The sequence below is a fragment of the Helianthus annuus genome, chromosome 9 (assembly GCF_002127325.2).
Source record: "Helianthus annuus cultivar XRQ/B chromosome 9, HanXRQr2.0-SUNRISE, whole genome shotgun sequence".
Classification (NCBI taxonomy): Eukaryota; Viridiplantae; Streptophyta; class Magnoliopsida; order Asterales; family Asteraceae; genus Helianthus; species Helianthus annuus.
Genome location: NC_035441.2, coordinates 155,076,346 through 155,088,766, shown reverse-complemented (window position 1 = coordinate 155,088,766; position 12,421 = coordinate 155,076,346).

Below are 12,421 nucleotides of genomic sequence, written 5' to 3'. Positions count from 1 at the left end.
GCTGCGGCAGTGGGTGTCAATGGCGGTTGGTGGCGACAGTGGGCGGTGGGTGGTGGGTGATGGCAGCGACGGTGGGCGTCGATGGTGGTTGGTGGCAGCGGAGATGGCCGTGGGTGGTGGCAGTGGCGGTGGGTGGCAGCAGCGACGACGGTGGTGGTGGGTGGTGGCAGTGGCGGTGGTTGATGTCGGCGGTGGGGGCTTGTGACAACGGTGGGCATCAGTGGTGGACACAAGTTGCATAGGTTTAAACAAGTTTTTGATGAACATAAAAACAAACAGAAAGTTTATGGACTATTTCGGGGCATTTCCAGGTCTGATTTCTCCAAGGAGAAGTCTAGGAATCGAACCCCATGATTATACAAGCAAGTAGGAAAAAGAATCGAGTGAATCGGATAAGAATTGAGTGAGTTATGCTCATTTTCGTGAAGGGGTGTCAATCTACTCGAACCCTTGCTTTCAGCTACGGTTTGGTGGATGTTTTGTGAGTTTTTAGGGTTGCAAAAGTGGTAGGGAGGCTGGTTATAAGTGGTATTTATAGGGGGAAGGATTAGGGTTTCAATGGGTTGGGCTTTGGAAGTGTTTAGAAGGGGTTACACCTTGAAACTAGCCTACAAAACCCAACTATATGGGGCTGAATTTTGCTGAATTGGGCTGCCATATTTCTTTATTTTTTTTATTTTTTTAAAACATTATAATGAGTAATTTTGTTAATTAAGTTGTGTAATAATATGCAACAATGTTTCCCCTAACTTGTAACAAGGTGAAATATGAAATAAAACATGATTTAACTAGGTAAAAAGTGTAATGTACAAGTTTTATTTACGAAGCAAGTTCCGTATTTTACAACGATTATGATGAAAGAATGGTTATAAGAACACAAGATTTCCAAAGATAGAATTTCACGTAAGGTTTCTAAATGTAGGATGTTTGAAAACGCAGGGCGTTACAGTCTCCCCTCCTTTAGGAAATTTCGTCCCGAAATTTATTCAAGAGGAAGGCTTGAAAGAGTTTTTGGCATAAAGGTGATCATTAAGAATTGAAACTTGGGAAGTTTGAAAGTTTTGAAAAGTACCAAATTTTGGAGAACGTCAAGGTAGATTTGCAAGGGGAAGTTTTTAAGGATAGTATAAAAAAATCATACTTTCGTAAAACCTGTTTATTGAGAGGAACGAAAAGGTTTGTTACTTTAAATAAAGCAATAGAGGTATACTAAGTATAGTTTCACAAGAATCAAGAATAGGGAGGCTATTTTATAGGTAACGAGGTAAGTTAGGACTCAAATGTTTAAACAAGCTGGATTGCGAACGAGTTTTGTATAAAATAATACGAGTATAGAATGAACGAATGACTCTTAAAGAGTACAAGTATGTGAATAGCATAAGTGTTGGATAGATGAACGTAGTGTGTTAAGGATGAAGTCTCGTCATGAATAATCGGATATAATGCGTTTGTGAGTTGCGTGAAGTTGTATTAGGTCCAAAAGGTCTGCAACACACTGAATTTCTCATGGCACGTTTTACGAAAGTTTGGTAACATGGTGAAAACACTTATATATAGGAAGTACCAGCGGCGTATCCACCATGTTTTAACCACATTACGTCCGTTTCGTTACTTGGGGTCATGTTACGTTCCGTGTCTTACCATACACAGTAGTACACTCTATGGTTCTCATACGCCTATCACTATAATCCCGTGTGCACCCGCGATTATACTGATTGTCGCATGATCCACATAGCTTGTACTAGTTATGTATGAATCAAGGTATACATGAATTTGAAAATAAGAATGTGTACGTAGAAGAATGTTGTATGTAAGCATGTTTATGTTTAAGCATGTATGGGACCCACGTAAGCGAATCCCTCGGATTACGCTCGCGTATAGGTACGAATGTACGAATCATGAGTAAGGATGAAAGTATGAGCATAAGTTTAAGTATGAATACGCATGTATGTATGAGCATAAACATAAAACGTGTAAGTAGTATGTGTACAAGCAGAAGCGTAAAACGTATAAGTAGTATGTGTATGAGTACAAGCATAAAACGTATGAACATAGGTGTAGGTATGAAAAATAAATATTGCGTACATGGTGTACGTTGAGACATTGCGGAGAAAAAAAAAGTTAAGTATGTAGATACGAACGATATAAATGATGTTATCGCGAGATATCGACTAAAATGTGTATGATGATGTGCATGTATAGTTGTTTAAACAAAACGTTGAGTTTGTCGAATCAAAATTAGATTGAGCTTGGTTTGAAAGGTAGAATATAGTTTGTATATGTAAAGGAACATAAAGTACTCAGTGGTCATGCTTAACGTATTTTGTAATGATTGAAATGCTACTTTTGTTAAAAAAAAGGAGTTCACGTATGTTGAAAATTGTCGGTCCCCATGAAGTCTCTAGCCCACGTGTTTTGAAATTTGGATGACGAGTTAAGCGTTGTAGAGAAGGTTTTTTTTTTTTTTTTTTTTTAAATAACGGGTTTGTTTCATTTGCATCAAAACATGAAATTTTGAACTTTGAAAGTTCTTGTGAAAACGTCGACCCTTAGAAAAGAAATTTAGTAAAAGAACTTAGTGATTGTTTAAAAATAATTTTAACAAAGGATTTATTGATGTTGGAAAGAGTATTTGGTAAAACGATCATATAACATCTATGAGGTCTTATAAGTAATTGAGAAAGGTTAGTTTGATTTCGATTAAGAGTGGAAGTCTCTAGTATGATGATATAATGTGAACGTGTTTCAGTTAATAAATCAGATGTGAAGTTCATGGGCAAGAGATTCATTAGACCGATTAAATTGATAGGTAGCATTTCGTAAGGTTTGGAAATTCATGTAGTAAAACGGTAAAGACATGATTAAGAATCTCGTGTATATGATTTGAGTGAAAATGGATGGTAGAATATAAAGTACGTTTGATAAACAATGTATTTTGAAATCGGTATAAGTAGGTATTTTGAATAATGATAAATGATTTAGGTATAAAACATGATCGGGTTTGCATAATAAAATATTTTGAAAGAGAAGTTTTGGGTAACGGTCACCTAAGTAAGGGAATCACCCCTAACTCGTTGGTGAAGTCGTTTTAAGGGAAGAGGGGTGGAGTCAATCGTCAAGGTAAGGAAATCACTCCAATCTCGATGATACATCTCCACTAGTTGTTACAAGGAATATGAATTTAAATTATATGAAAATCATGCGTATATAAGTGTATCGAAAAGGTTCGATATGTTGTGCGTGTGAAAAGAGAAATCAAAGGTAAACTCGAGGTTGAAAGATTGCATCGTATAAAATGAACAATAGAAACACATGTTTGACCAAAGTTTGGAGTGTTCCAAATGGAACTTTGACTAACCAAAGTGGTCGAAAAGTCTTTTGAATTTGAGGAGCATGCTTTGGCCTAATAGGTAAAATACTCTCGCCGACAAGTCGGTTAACGGTATTTACCCTTCCGGTTACTACATGTCCCAAATCAATCGAAATTTCGAGACTTGGCGGGATTTATGAAAAAATCAAGGAGTGGAACTAGTCGACAAGGTGCGGGTTTCACCCCTATCTTGACGATTTCGTATCCTAAGTGTGGTTGGTACTCGTCGGGTCAAAATTTAAATTTCGACATGTTGACGAGGGTCCACTAGAATTTGAAATTTGAGATTTGCCATTTAGATGTGGATTTCACTCCTAGCTCAATGGCGATATCTCGTGTAAAAAGAAGGATAGATAGATTGAGAGTCGTTCACTAAATTGTGGGTTTCACGCCTATTTTGGTGAATTCGTCTCATTTGTACAATATGAGTGTTGTCGGATTTAGCATAATCGAGTAAAATGCATGAGGGAAGTGTGTGTTGAAGGAAATACACAAGCAAGTATAAACACATAAGAAAGCATATCAAGAATGGTACTTAAATAATGAAATGATAAAACAAGTGTTAACACATAATAGAACAAGCTTTAATGCGTACGAATAACATGTCAAATATTACACATGAGTAACATACATGTTTAAAAGAGCATAAATAAGTAACAAATAAGGTATCATGTAGTAGTCCAAGCAAAGCATACGAATAAGGCTCTAAAACTATAGACTAGGTGAAAGCATTCCTACTTTTCCTAATTCCCTATAGTTATGGCTCTGATACCAATCTGTCACACCCCAACCAATGGCGGAAACATCGGGATGAGACGAAGTGTGAAGATTGCTCGAGACATCATAACGCTATTTGTGACAATAATTTAATAATCCAAATTTCATTTCCAAACTTCAAGTAGTCATCAATACAAGATCCCAAATAACGACAAGTTTAATCAAAATAACAAACCAACATAACCAAAATTCGATACAACATATTTAAATCTAACGTCTAAAGTGTGTATCTAGGCATCGTGCTACCTCTTTCATTTCATCATCATCAACCTGTAACATGTTTAAAAATACTATTCAATGCAAAAGCAAAGGCGAGTATACAAGTTTGCTACATACATAGCATAAGATAAAAGTGTGAACAATCCCTCATAGCAAGCATGCGATTCAAGATAAACATTAAATATGGCATGTGTCTAACATATCAAACCAAGAAAACGTAACTTGCTCATGACATAACCAAAGTTTCAGTAGAGGCGGGTCGTTAATCCTATAGCGCTACATATGTCAAGGTTTGGCTCGTACGAAGTTAATGATAAGTTCTACACATAAGAATCACCCAAATTTAAAGTATCAAGCCATCACATATACAAGCATGTTATAGGAATGTTCATGTGTTTAGACAAAAGTTCATGTGTAAGTTTCAATAGATAAACATGTTACACCCCAAAAGTGATAAAAGTAAAAAAAAGGGGAATACGAGTATACTCACAAAGTTTGCATATGTTTTCCGATTATCCAATTGTTGACGAGTAGAGATTTAGAGTCCGAATGTATAAGGGTTAAAGTTCAAGTATGTTTAGAGTCGAGATTCGGTGTTTAAAACAACATAAAAATAAGATATGAGAATAACATGGAAAATAATCATTTAGTACATATGATGCTTGTTCTTGACACTAGGAAACTCGAGGAGTTTAGATGTTTTCATGGAACAAGGTTCCATTAGAATCGTGACAAGTTATCATAGTCTAGGATGATGTAATCTAGTACCCCGACATATGAACACTAGTTCATCATCAAAGATTCGATTATTCGAATAATATATTTAGGTTATATAATATATGTCCAATAGTTCAAGCATGAGGTAGAAGATTAAAATCTTCATTTTGGTACCTCTAAATGTCATAGAAGTCATGTAGGAGGTAGGAAGATCAAGTCTTCCATTTAGGCACCTCTATGTGTTCACCACTACACTTGATGTAAAAAAAAACAACCAAGGAGGGTCATGAACATACAATAAAGAATAAGAAATATACACACTAACTAAGAGAAATCATCAAATCATGTGAGGATTGTATGTTTGGACAACCCAAGTTGATCCATAATCACTCATGTATCAAAGACAAAGTTTGACATGACTTGTGGGTTAAAAACCCTAAACAAAACACCAAGTTTATGAGGTTTAATCCTCTGATTTTAAATGTCTCAACCTTGTTTTTAAGCTTAACCAACCATGGGATAAGTTGTAAGCATTTAGGACATAGGTATGAGATGTGTTGGACACAAGTTGCATAGGTTTAAACAAGTTTTTGATGAACATAAAAACAAACAGAAAGTTTATGGACTATTTCGGGGCATTTCCAGGTCTGATTTCTCCAAGGAGAAGTCTAGGAATCGAACCCCATGATTATACAAGCAAGTAGGAAAAAGAATCGAGTGAATCGGATAAGAATTGAGTGAGTTATGCTCATTTTCGTGAAGGGGTGTCAATCTACTCGAACCCTTGCTTTCAGCTACGGTTTGGTGGATGTTTTGTGAGTTTTTAGGGTTGCAAAAGTGGTAGGGAGGCTGGTTATAAGTGGTATTTATAGGGGTAAGGATTAGGGTTTTAATGGGTTGGGCTTTGGAAGTGTTTAGAAGGGGTTACACCTTGAAACTAGCCCACAAAACCCAACTATATGGGGCTGAATTTTGCTGAATTGGGCTGCCATATTTCTTTATTTTTTTTATTTTTTTAAAACATTATAATGAGTAATTTTGTTAATTAAGTTGTGTAATAATATGCAACAATGTTTCCCCTAACTTGTAACAAGGTGAAATATGAAATAAAACATGATTTAACTAGGTAAAAAGTGTAATGTACAAGTTTTATTTACGAAGCAAGTTCCGTATTTTACAACGATTATGATGAAAGAATGGTTATAAGAACACAAGATTTCCAAAGATAGAATTTCACGTAAGGTTTCTAAATGTAGGATGTTTGAAAACGCAGGGCGTTACAACGCTACCTTAGTTTTTATATCAGTTAATCCCTCTCAATCAGTAGATCAGGGAGAGGATATCGGATTATTAGTTTAACGTCCCTTAAACTCTTTAGTTACTTCAAATTATGAATTGTTATTGATCAATTGTGTGGTTGGATCCTAAACAAGTGTCAAGCCTCAATATGTTAGTGTTTTAAATATATAAATTTTTAAGAAAACCTATCCCCTCTAGCTTTTTACAAAATTATCTAGATAACTTACTCAATAGAATATGATATTTTTTCTAATATGAAATCATATATTATAATGAATTCAAGCCAACAGAAACAATTATTCACTTATTACAAAAGTCCAAAACTACATTTAAATTGATTTTATTTTAAAATATATTTAGTTTTTATATCAGCATGCAGATCCCACTACTTTTAAGTATAAATATGTTCTTTGCCTCAAACTCTTACAACATTAGAATCACATCAATCTCTTGAACAAGTTAAAATGCTCACTATTAGCCAAACTTTCGTGTTGCTCATTGTTTTTAGCCTCTTTATCATATGTAAGTTGATCAATCTCTTAATTCTCTAGAAGTACAATGTACACTTTTTAGTGTAAATATGTTCTTTGTGTCAAAACTCTTACAAAGTTAAAATCATATCGATCTCTTGAACAAGTTAAGATCTCATTAACAGCCAAACTTTGAATTGGGTTTTGTAAAATTACAATGTACAAGATGATGGTCTATAATTTTATATGGTGTATACAATCCTTTATGAAATATATACCATTTTCTATATATATAAACTCACTCTTATATATTCTATATACATCATTAATTTGAAGTGATTAATTTGTTACTTAGGTATTGATGGGAACAACAATGACGCCGACTACAGAAAAGTGGATCTTGCATCAGCAAATTTTAATTTTCATAAAGTAAATCAACAAGCATTTACAAGCAATCTAGATCGTGGCAACAATATGAATGGTATTTGTGTGCCCAAGTTCGGGGGTTGTGGAAGTTCCAAAGTTTGCTTTTGTTGCCTAAAACCACATGGTTTTTGTGTGCCGAGTGCTGACCAGTGTCAAACTTTATGTACTTAAGGGAAAAGATGTTATTATATGTAACATCATATCGTAATTTATATAAATATAAATATAAATAATGATCTCTATGATAATCAGTGAAATGTTATTTTTTATTAATCTTTTCTGAATATTTTTTTGATCATTAATTAACTAGTAGGCACGTTGTTGTGGAAATTCGGTCGGTATTGTTTAGATTTATTATAATACCGACACAGTGATTACGGAAGAAATGAAAATATATAAACATGGTTACATGTTACTTAACACTACGGATTTAATGTAAATCTTCATCTTCAAAATGTAATATAAATATATAAACCGATTTTATTTAATGTTAAAAATACAAAACTGAAATCAAAACTAAAAATTAGTTAGCATTATACGGAGAGGCAAAACTAGAATATATATCTGCAAATTTGAAATCAAAACTAAAAAATAATTAGTGTCATAATGGAGCACCATATATTAACAGCCCACTCGACACGTTATTTTTTCTATAAAAATTTTTAGCGGCGCAACTTATTAACTGTTTATATTCTATTTCGTTGTATTAGTTTGCTATTAGAATTATTTTTAGAAAATTAATATAAAATTATATTTATTTTCAATAAATAAAAAAATATGTTGTTGGGATTGAACCCTACTAAAGGAACAGTTGATAAAGCCAAAACTAGATCAGATCAGTGGATTCACAATAAGCAGTTGTATGCAACAGTTCTTTCCCTTTGAAAGTGGCCTAACAACTGATGATCTACATCTACTGTTCTTCTACAACAACTGCTGACCTTCAACAACTGATGAAGACCTAAAGACTGTTGAAGACTAAGCACTGATGCTCAATCTACTGACATGGGTCAAGCACTGCTGAAGATACAAAGTACCGCTGGAGTCACAACAGTGGAAGGAGAAGCAGTAGTTTAGTATATTACTTGTATTGTTTTGTAATCAGTAGTTTGTAAGTAGTACTTGTAATATGTCAGTGGTTGTAAGTTGTTAGGAGGTTAGATGTCACTTTCATGGTGACGTCAGCAAAGATGCAACAGTGGTTTGTTTTGTACTATAAATAGAACAGTACCCTGTACTGTTCTATTAGCTCTCTTCTTCTCCAAGTCATTCTGTATGAACAAACCATCTGTGAGCTCAGGTTGAGGGGGAGATTGTATGCATGCATGCATTTGTAATTGAAGATTGTAATAAATATAATCATTTGGTTCAATGATAAACATGTTTGCTTAAAACAATTCTCTCTTTGATTGTGTTGAAAGTTTATTTACACATTTCCACTGCAATTGTTTATCATTCATCTTCATTTTAGTTAAACAAACACAATCGAATCAAACTCAGATCCTAACAATTGGTATCAGAGCTCGGACAGTCAAATTTGATCTAACAATCATTTTGACGTAAAAGTTCAGCTCAAAATAGTTGATACTTTTTATTGTTCATTTTGTTGAAAAACAGAGTAAGGTTTAATCACGAGCAAAGTTGATTAATCAGTACCTGTAAAACAACCAAGATGACGTCCCAATCACAGGATGTTAATAATAACATCGGTTCACTTTTTAAACCACTTATGTTGAAGTGAAATGAATACAACATCTTAGAGCGAAGGATGGGTCACATCCTAGCTCAACAGAACACCGGATGTTGGAAATCGGTTATCTATGGACCACATGTTCCAATGGTGCCGAGTGCTGAGGATCTAAAGGTTTTTGTTCCTAAGAAATTAGAGAACTACACTGATCAGGATTTTCAAAAACTTGAACTAGATGCCAAGGCATTCAGCATAGTTGCATCCGCACTACCAACAGATATGTAGAGATTGAAAGTTGCATATGTAGATTGAAAACTTGGAAAGACCTGAATAGAAAACCTATCCGGGATATTGTTTCCAAGAAAAACAGATAGAGGTATTACTTACATAGGGCGTGATGTGAAAACTATAAAAAGGCCATGCGTGTCATGTGTTAATCGCTTACTCTGGCCAAGTAAGTAGCGGCATATGATACCATGAACTTCTTATGGCGGACACGTTTACATCCGATGTAGTAAGGGCAGGGTGAATGGGACTAATTAAAAAGTACCCAAATGAATCAGATAAGCAAAATATTTGATAATAATGTAAACGCACAACCAAGTGATGGGAGCGTATTACATTAGGATAATGAGCCCGGGTGAAGGGACAAACAAGCATGTAAAATGATTTAGACAAGTATTGGGAGGGAGTGTACTTACACTCGAACCCAGAAAACATCTAGCGTGTAAAATGATTTAGACAAGTATTGGGAAGGAGTGTACTTACACTCGAACCCAGAAAACATCAAGCATGTAAAATGATTTAGACAAGTATTGGGAGGGAGTGTACTTACACTCGAACCCAGAAAACATCAAGCGTGTAAAATGATTTAGACAAGTATTGGGAAGGAGTGTACTTACACTCGAACCCAGAAAACATCAAGCATGTAAAATGATTTAGACAAGTATTGGGAGGGAGTGTACTTACACTCGAACCCAGAAAACATCAAGCATGTAAAACGATTTAGACAAATATTGGGAGGGAGTGATACTTACACTCGAACCCGGAGAATGTAAACATGTAAGATGAGTTAGATATGCATTGGGAGGGGGTGTACTTACACTCGAACCCGGAAAATGCAAATATGTTCCTTAACGGGTCATTTTTGTAAAACGTCGAACTTAAAGATAAAGTCAGAATATAAAAACCGAAGCGAGGTCTTAATGCATACCGGGAGGGTTGCAATAATAACAATTTCGGTAAAACACCCGGTGGATGGGTAAGAATTTAACACATGCGTAAACCAAGAGACGTGAACGCGGGTTGAAAGATCAAAGTAACGTGGATTACGAGTTATGACTATAAAATCTCGTATAAAGAAATTGTGAGTAAATATGTTCAACTATTCGAAGTCGAATGGGTCGACTAAAGAATAAAGTTGATTGTTTATAAGTGATGGATTTCACATTAATAGGTCAAACATGTTGAATACAATATAACGCCGAATGGCACAAATGAGCACTAGCCAGATAAAGGTAGTGTTAAATGCAAGAGAATAATGAGCCCGTCAATGGGACATAATCAAACACGAATGTATGTAAACTGGATAATGGTGAGTATAAGATAAACCGATGCATAAATGACGTGAGAAATCATAAAGTCGGAAAATGTGCCCGAAAAGAAACGAATGTAGCCTTCGACTACGGTCAAGGTCAAAGATATTATCAAAACAATAATAAATGATGTTAAGCAAAAACATGGTGCCTTAACGCCGTATGCGCATATAAATGTATACACATTTCAAGGAAGACTCGAATAAAAGATGATCTACGGGATCATCATAACCTACGAGGTATTAATTAGAGCAAAAGGTCTACGGGGCCAAAACGACCCACGGGTCATGATTGGAAAGAAGTTATAAGGACTTCGCCTTAAAGAGGTGAATGTCTAATCAAAATAAATAAATAAATAAATAAAATAAAATAGCCCATAAGGCTAAGTGATAAACCTACGGGTTTGATGGAATAAAGCAAGGAAATCAGTTAAGAATCCCCGCATAAGAACTAAGACTGTAAAGGATTAAATTACGGATTGTCGATATCCCGGTATGGATGATTGACACAAGATAAAGAAAAGATCCTAAAACTAAGACTTCGGTTTTAGTAAGAAATAATGTTCTTGCAAACATAAATTCTGATAGGAATTTAAATAGTAAGCATGAAAGATACAAGTCTTGACACTGATAGGCGCAAGATGATATATTCGAAAGGTGATATTCTCAAAAATGAAAGGTTGATATAAATTAAACATGATGTAACACAATCACGGTCAAGGAATGTAATGTGAAGTAGAATCACAATATGACCAAGCAAGCGGTAAAAAGGAACTGGACAAATAAGTCTAGTAGGTGAGACCAGTTAAGGTCAACAATTCAAGTCAAGAAATTTGGTTTGCTCGAAAACGGTGGGATCGGTATAACTAAACCGAATAAATAAATTTGAAAACAAAAGAAATTGTTGTTAAAAGTGAATGATTTCACTAAAGAACTTTAAATAGGCCAAAGTAACGGATTCATAAAGAATTCGAGAATATATGAAAGCGATGGGAATCGCTAATTTAACTAAACTATTAGAAATAACGAGATTACGTTGTTTCAAGTCGCACTATGTCATGCAAGATACGTAGATGATTAATAACCAAAAGAATATTACCATACCTTTCTGGTAATACTAACAAGTGGTTAAAGTATGAGAAATGCTTAATTGATTATCGAGAGCAAATGCATGGAGTTAAACTCGATAAATTATATAAGAAAAGGTTTCGGGGACGAAACCTCTTTAAGGGGGGTAGACTTGTAACACCCCAAAAACGGGTTTGGTAATCAAACCACATTAATATTAATGACTTGGTAAAATACCGTTAGTGGTAAAATTTAACCCGGTGAATATTAGGACTTAAATAAATAATCCTAATATTAACTAAAAGGTGAATAAAAGCTTTTAAGGAAACAAAATGGATAAAAGGCCCGAGTTAACGGGACCTAAAATAAACTTAGTCATAAATATTCCCGAACCCGCTAAGTTAACTAGAAATGTAAAACCTAGTTAATAAGTGGGAATATCATTGAAGGTAATTTAGGTTGTAACCTAATTAATAACTAACCAAACACGAGGGACCAAAACCGGGTAACTTGAAAATGATATATAAACTTAAAAATAAAACACAAACACACACACAAGAGTATGTGTGCGTGTGTGAGGATCGACCAGGGAGAGCTTTAGGGAGCTCAAACCCTAACTTCAACAAATCCATCAAATTGAAGGTCAAATCTGGTCCAAATCGGATGCATGAACACATATTAATGATCACCAAGTCGTGGGGATCACAAGGTATGTTGAATCTTATGATTTAGTGATACTTTGAAATTATGATGAACAATCATAATCAAAATTCTGGAATGAATGTTGAATC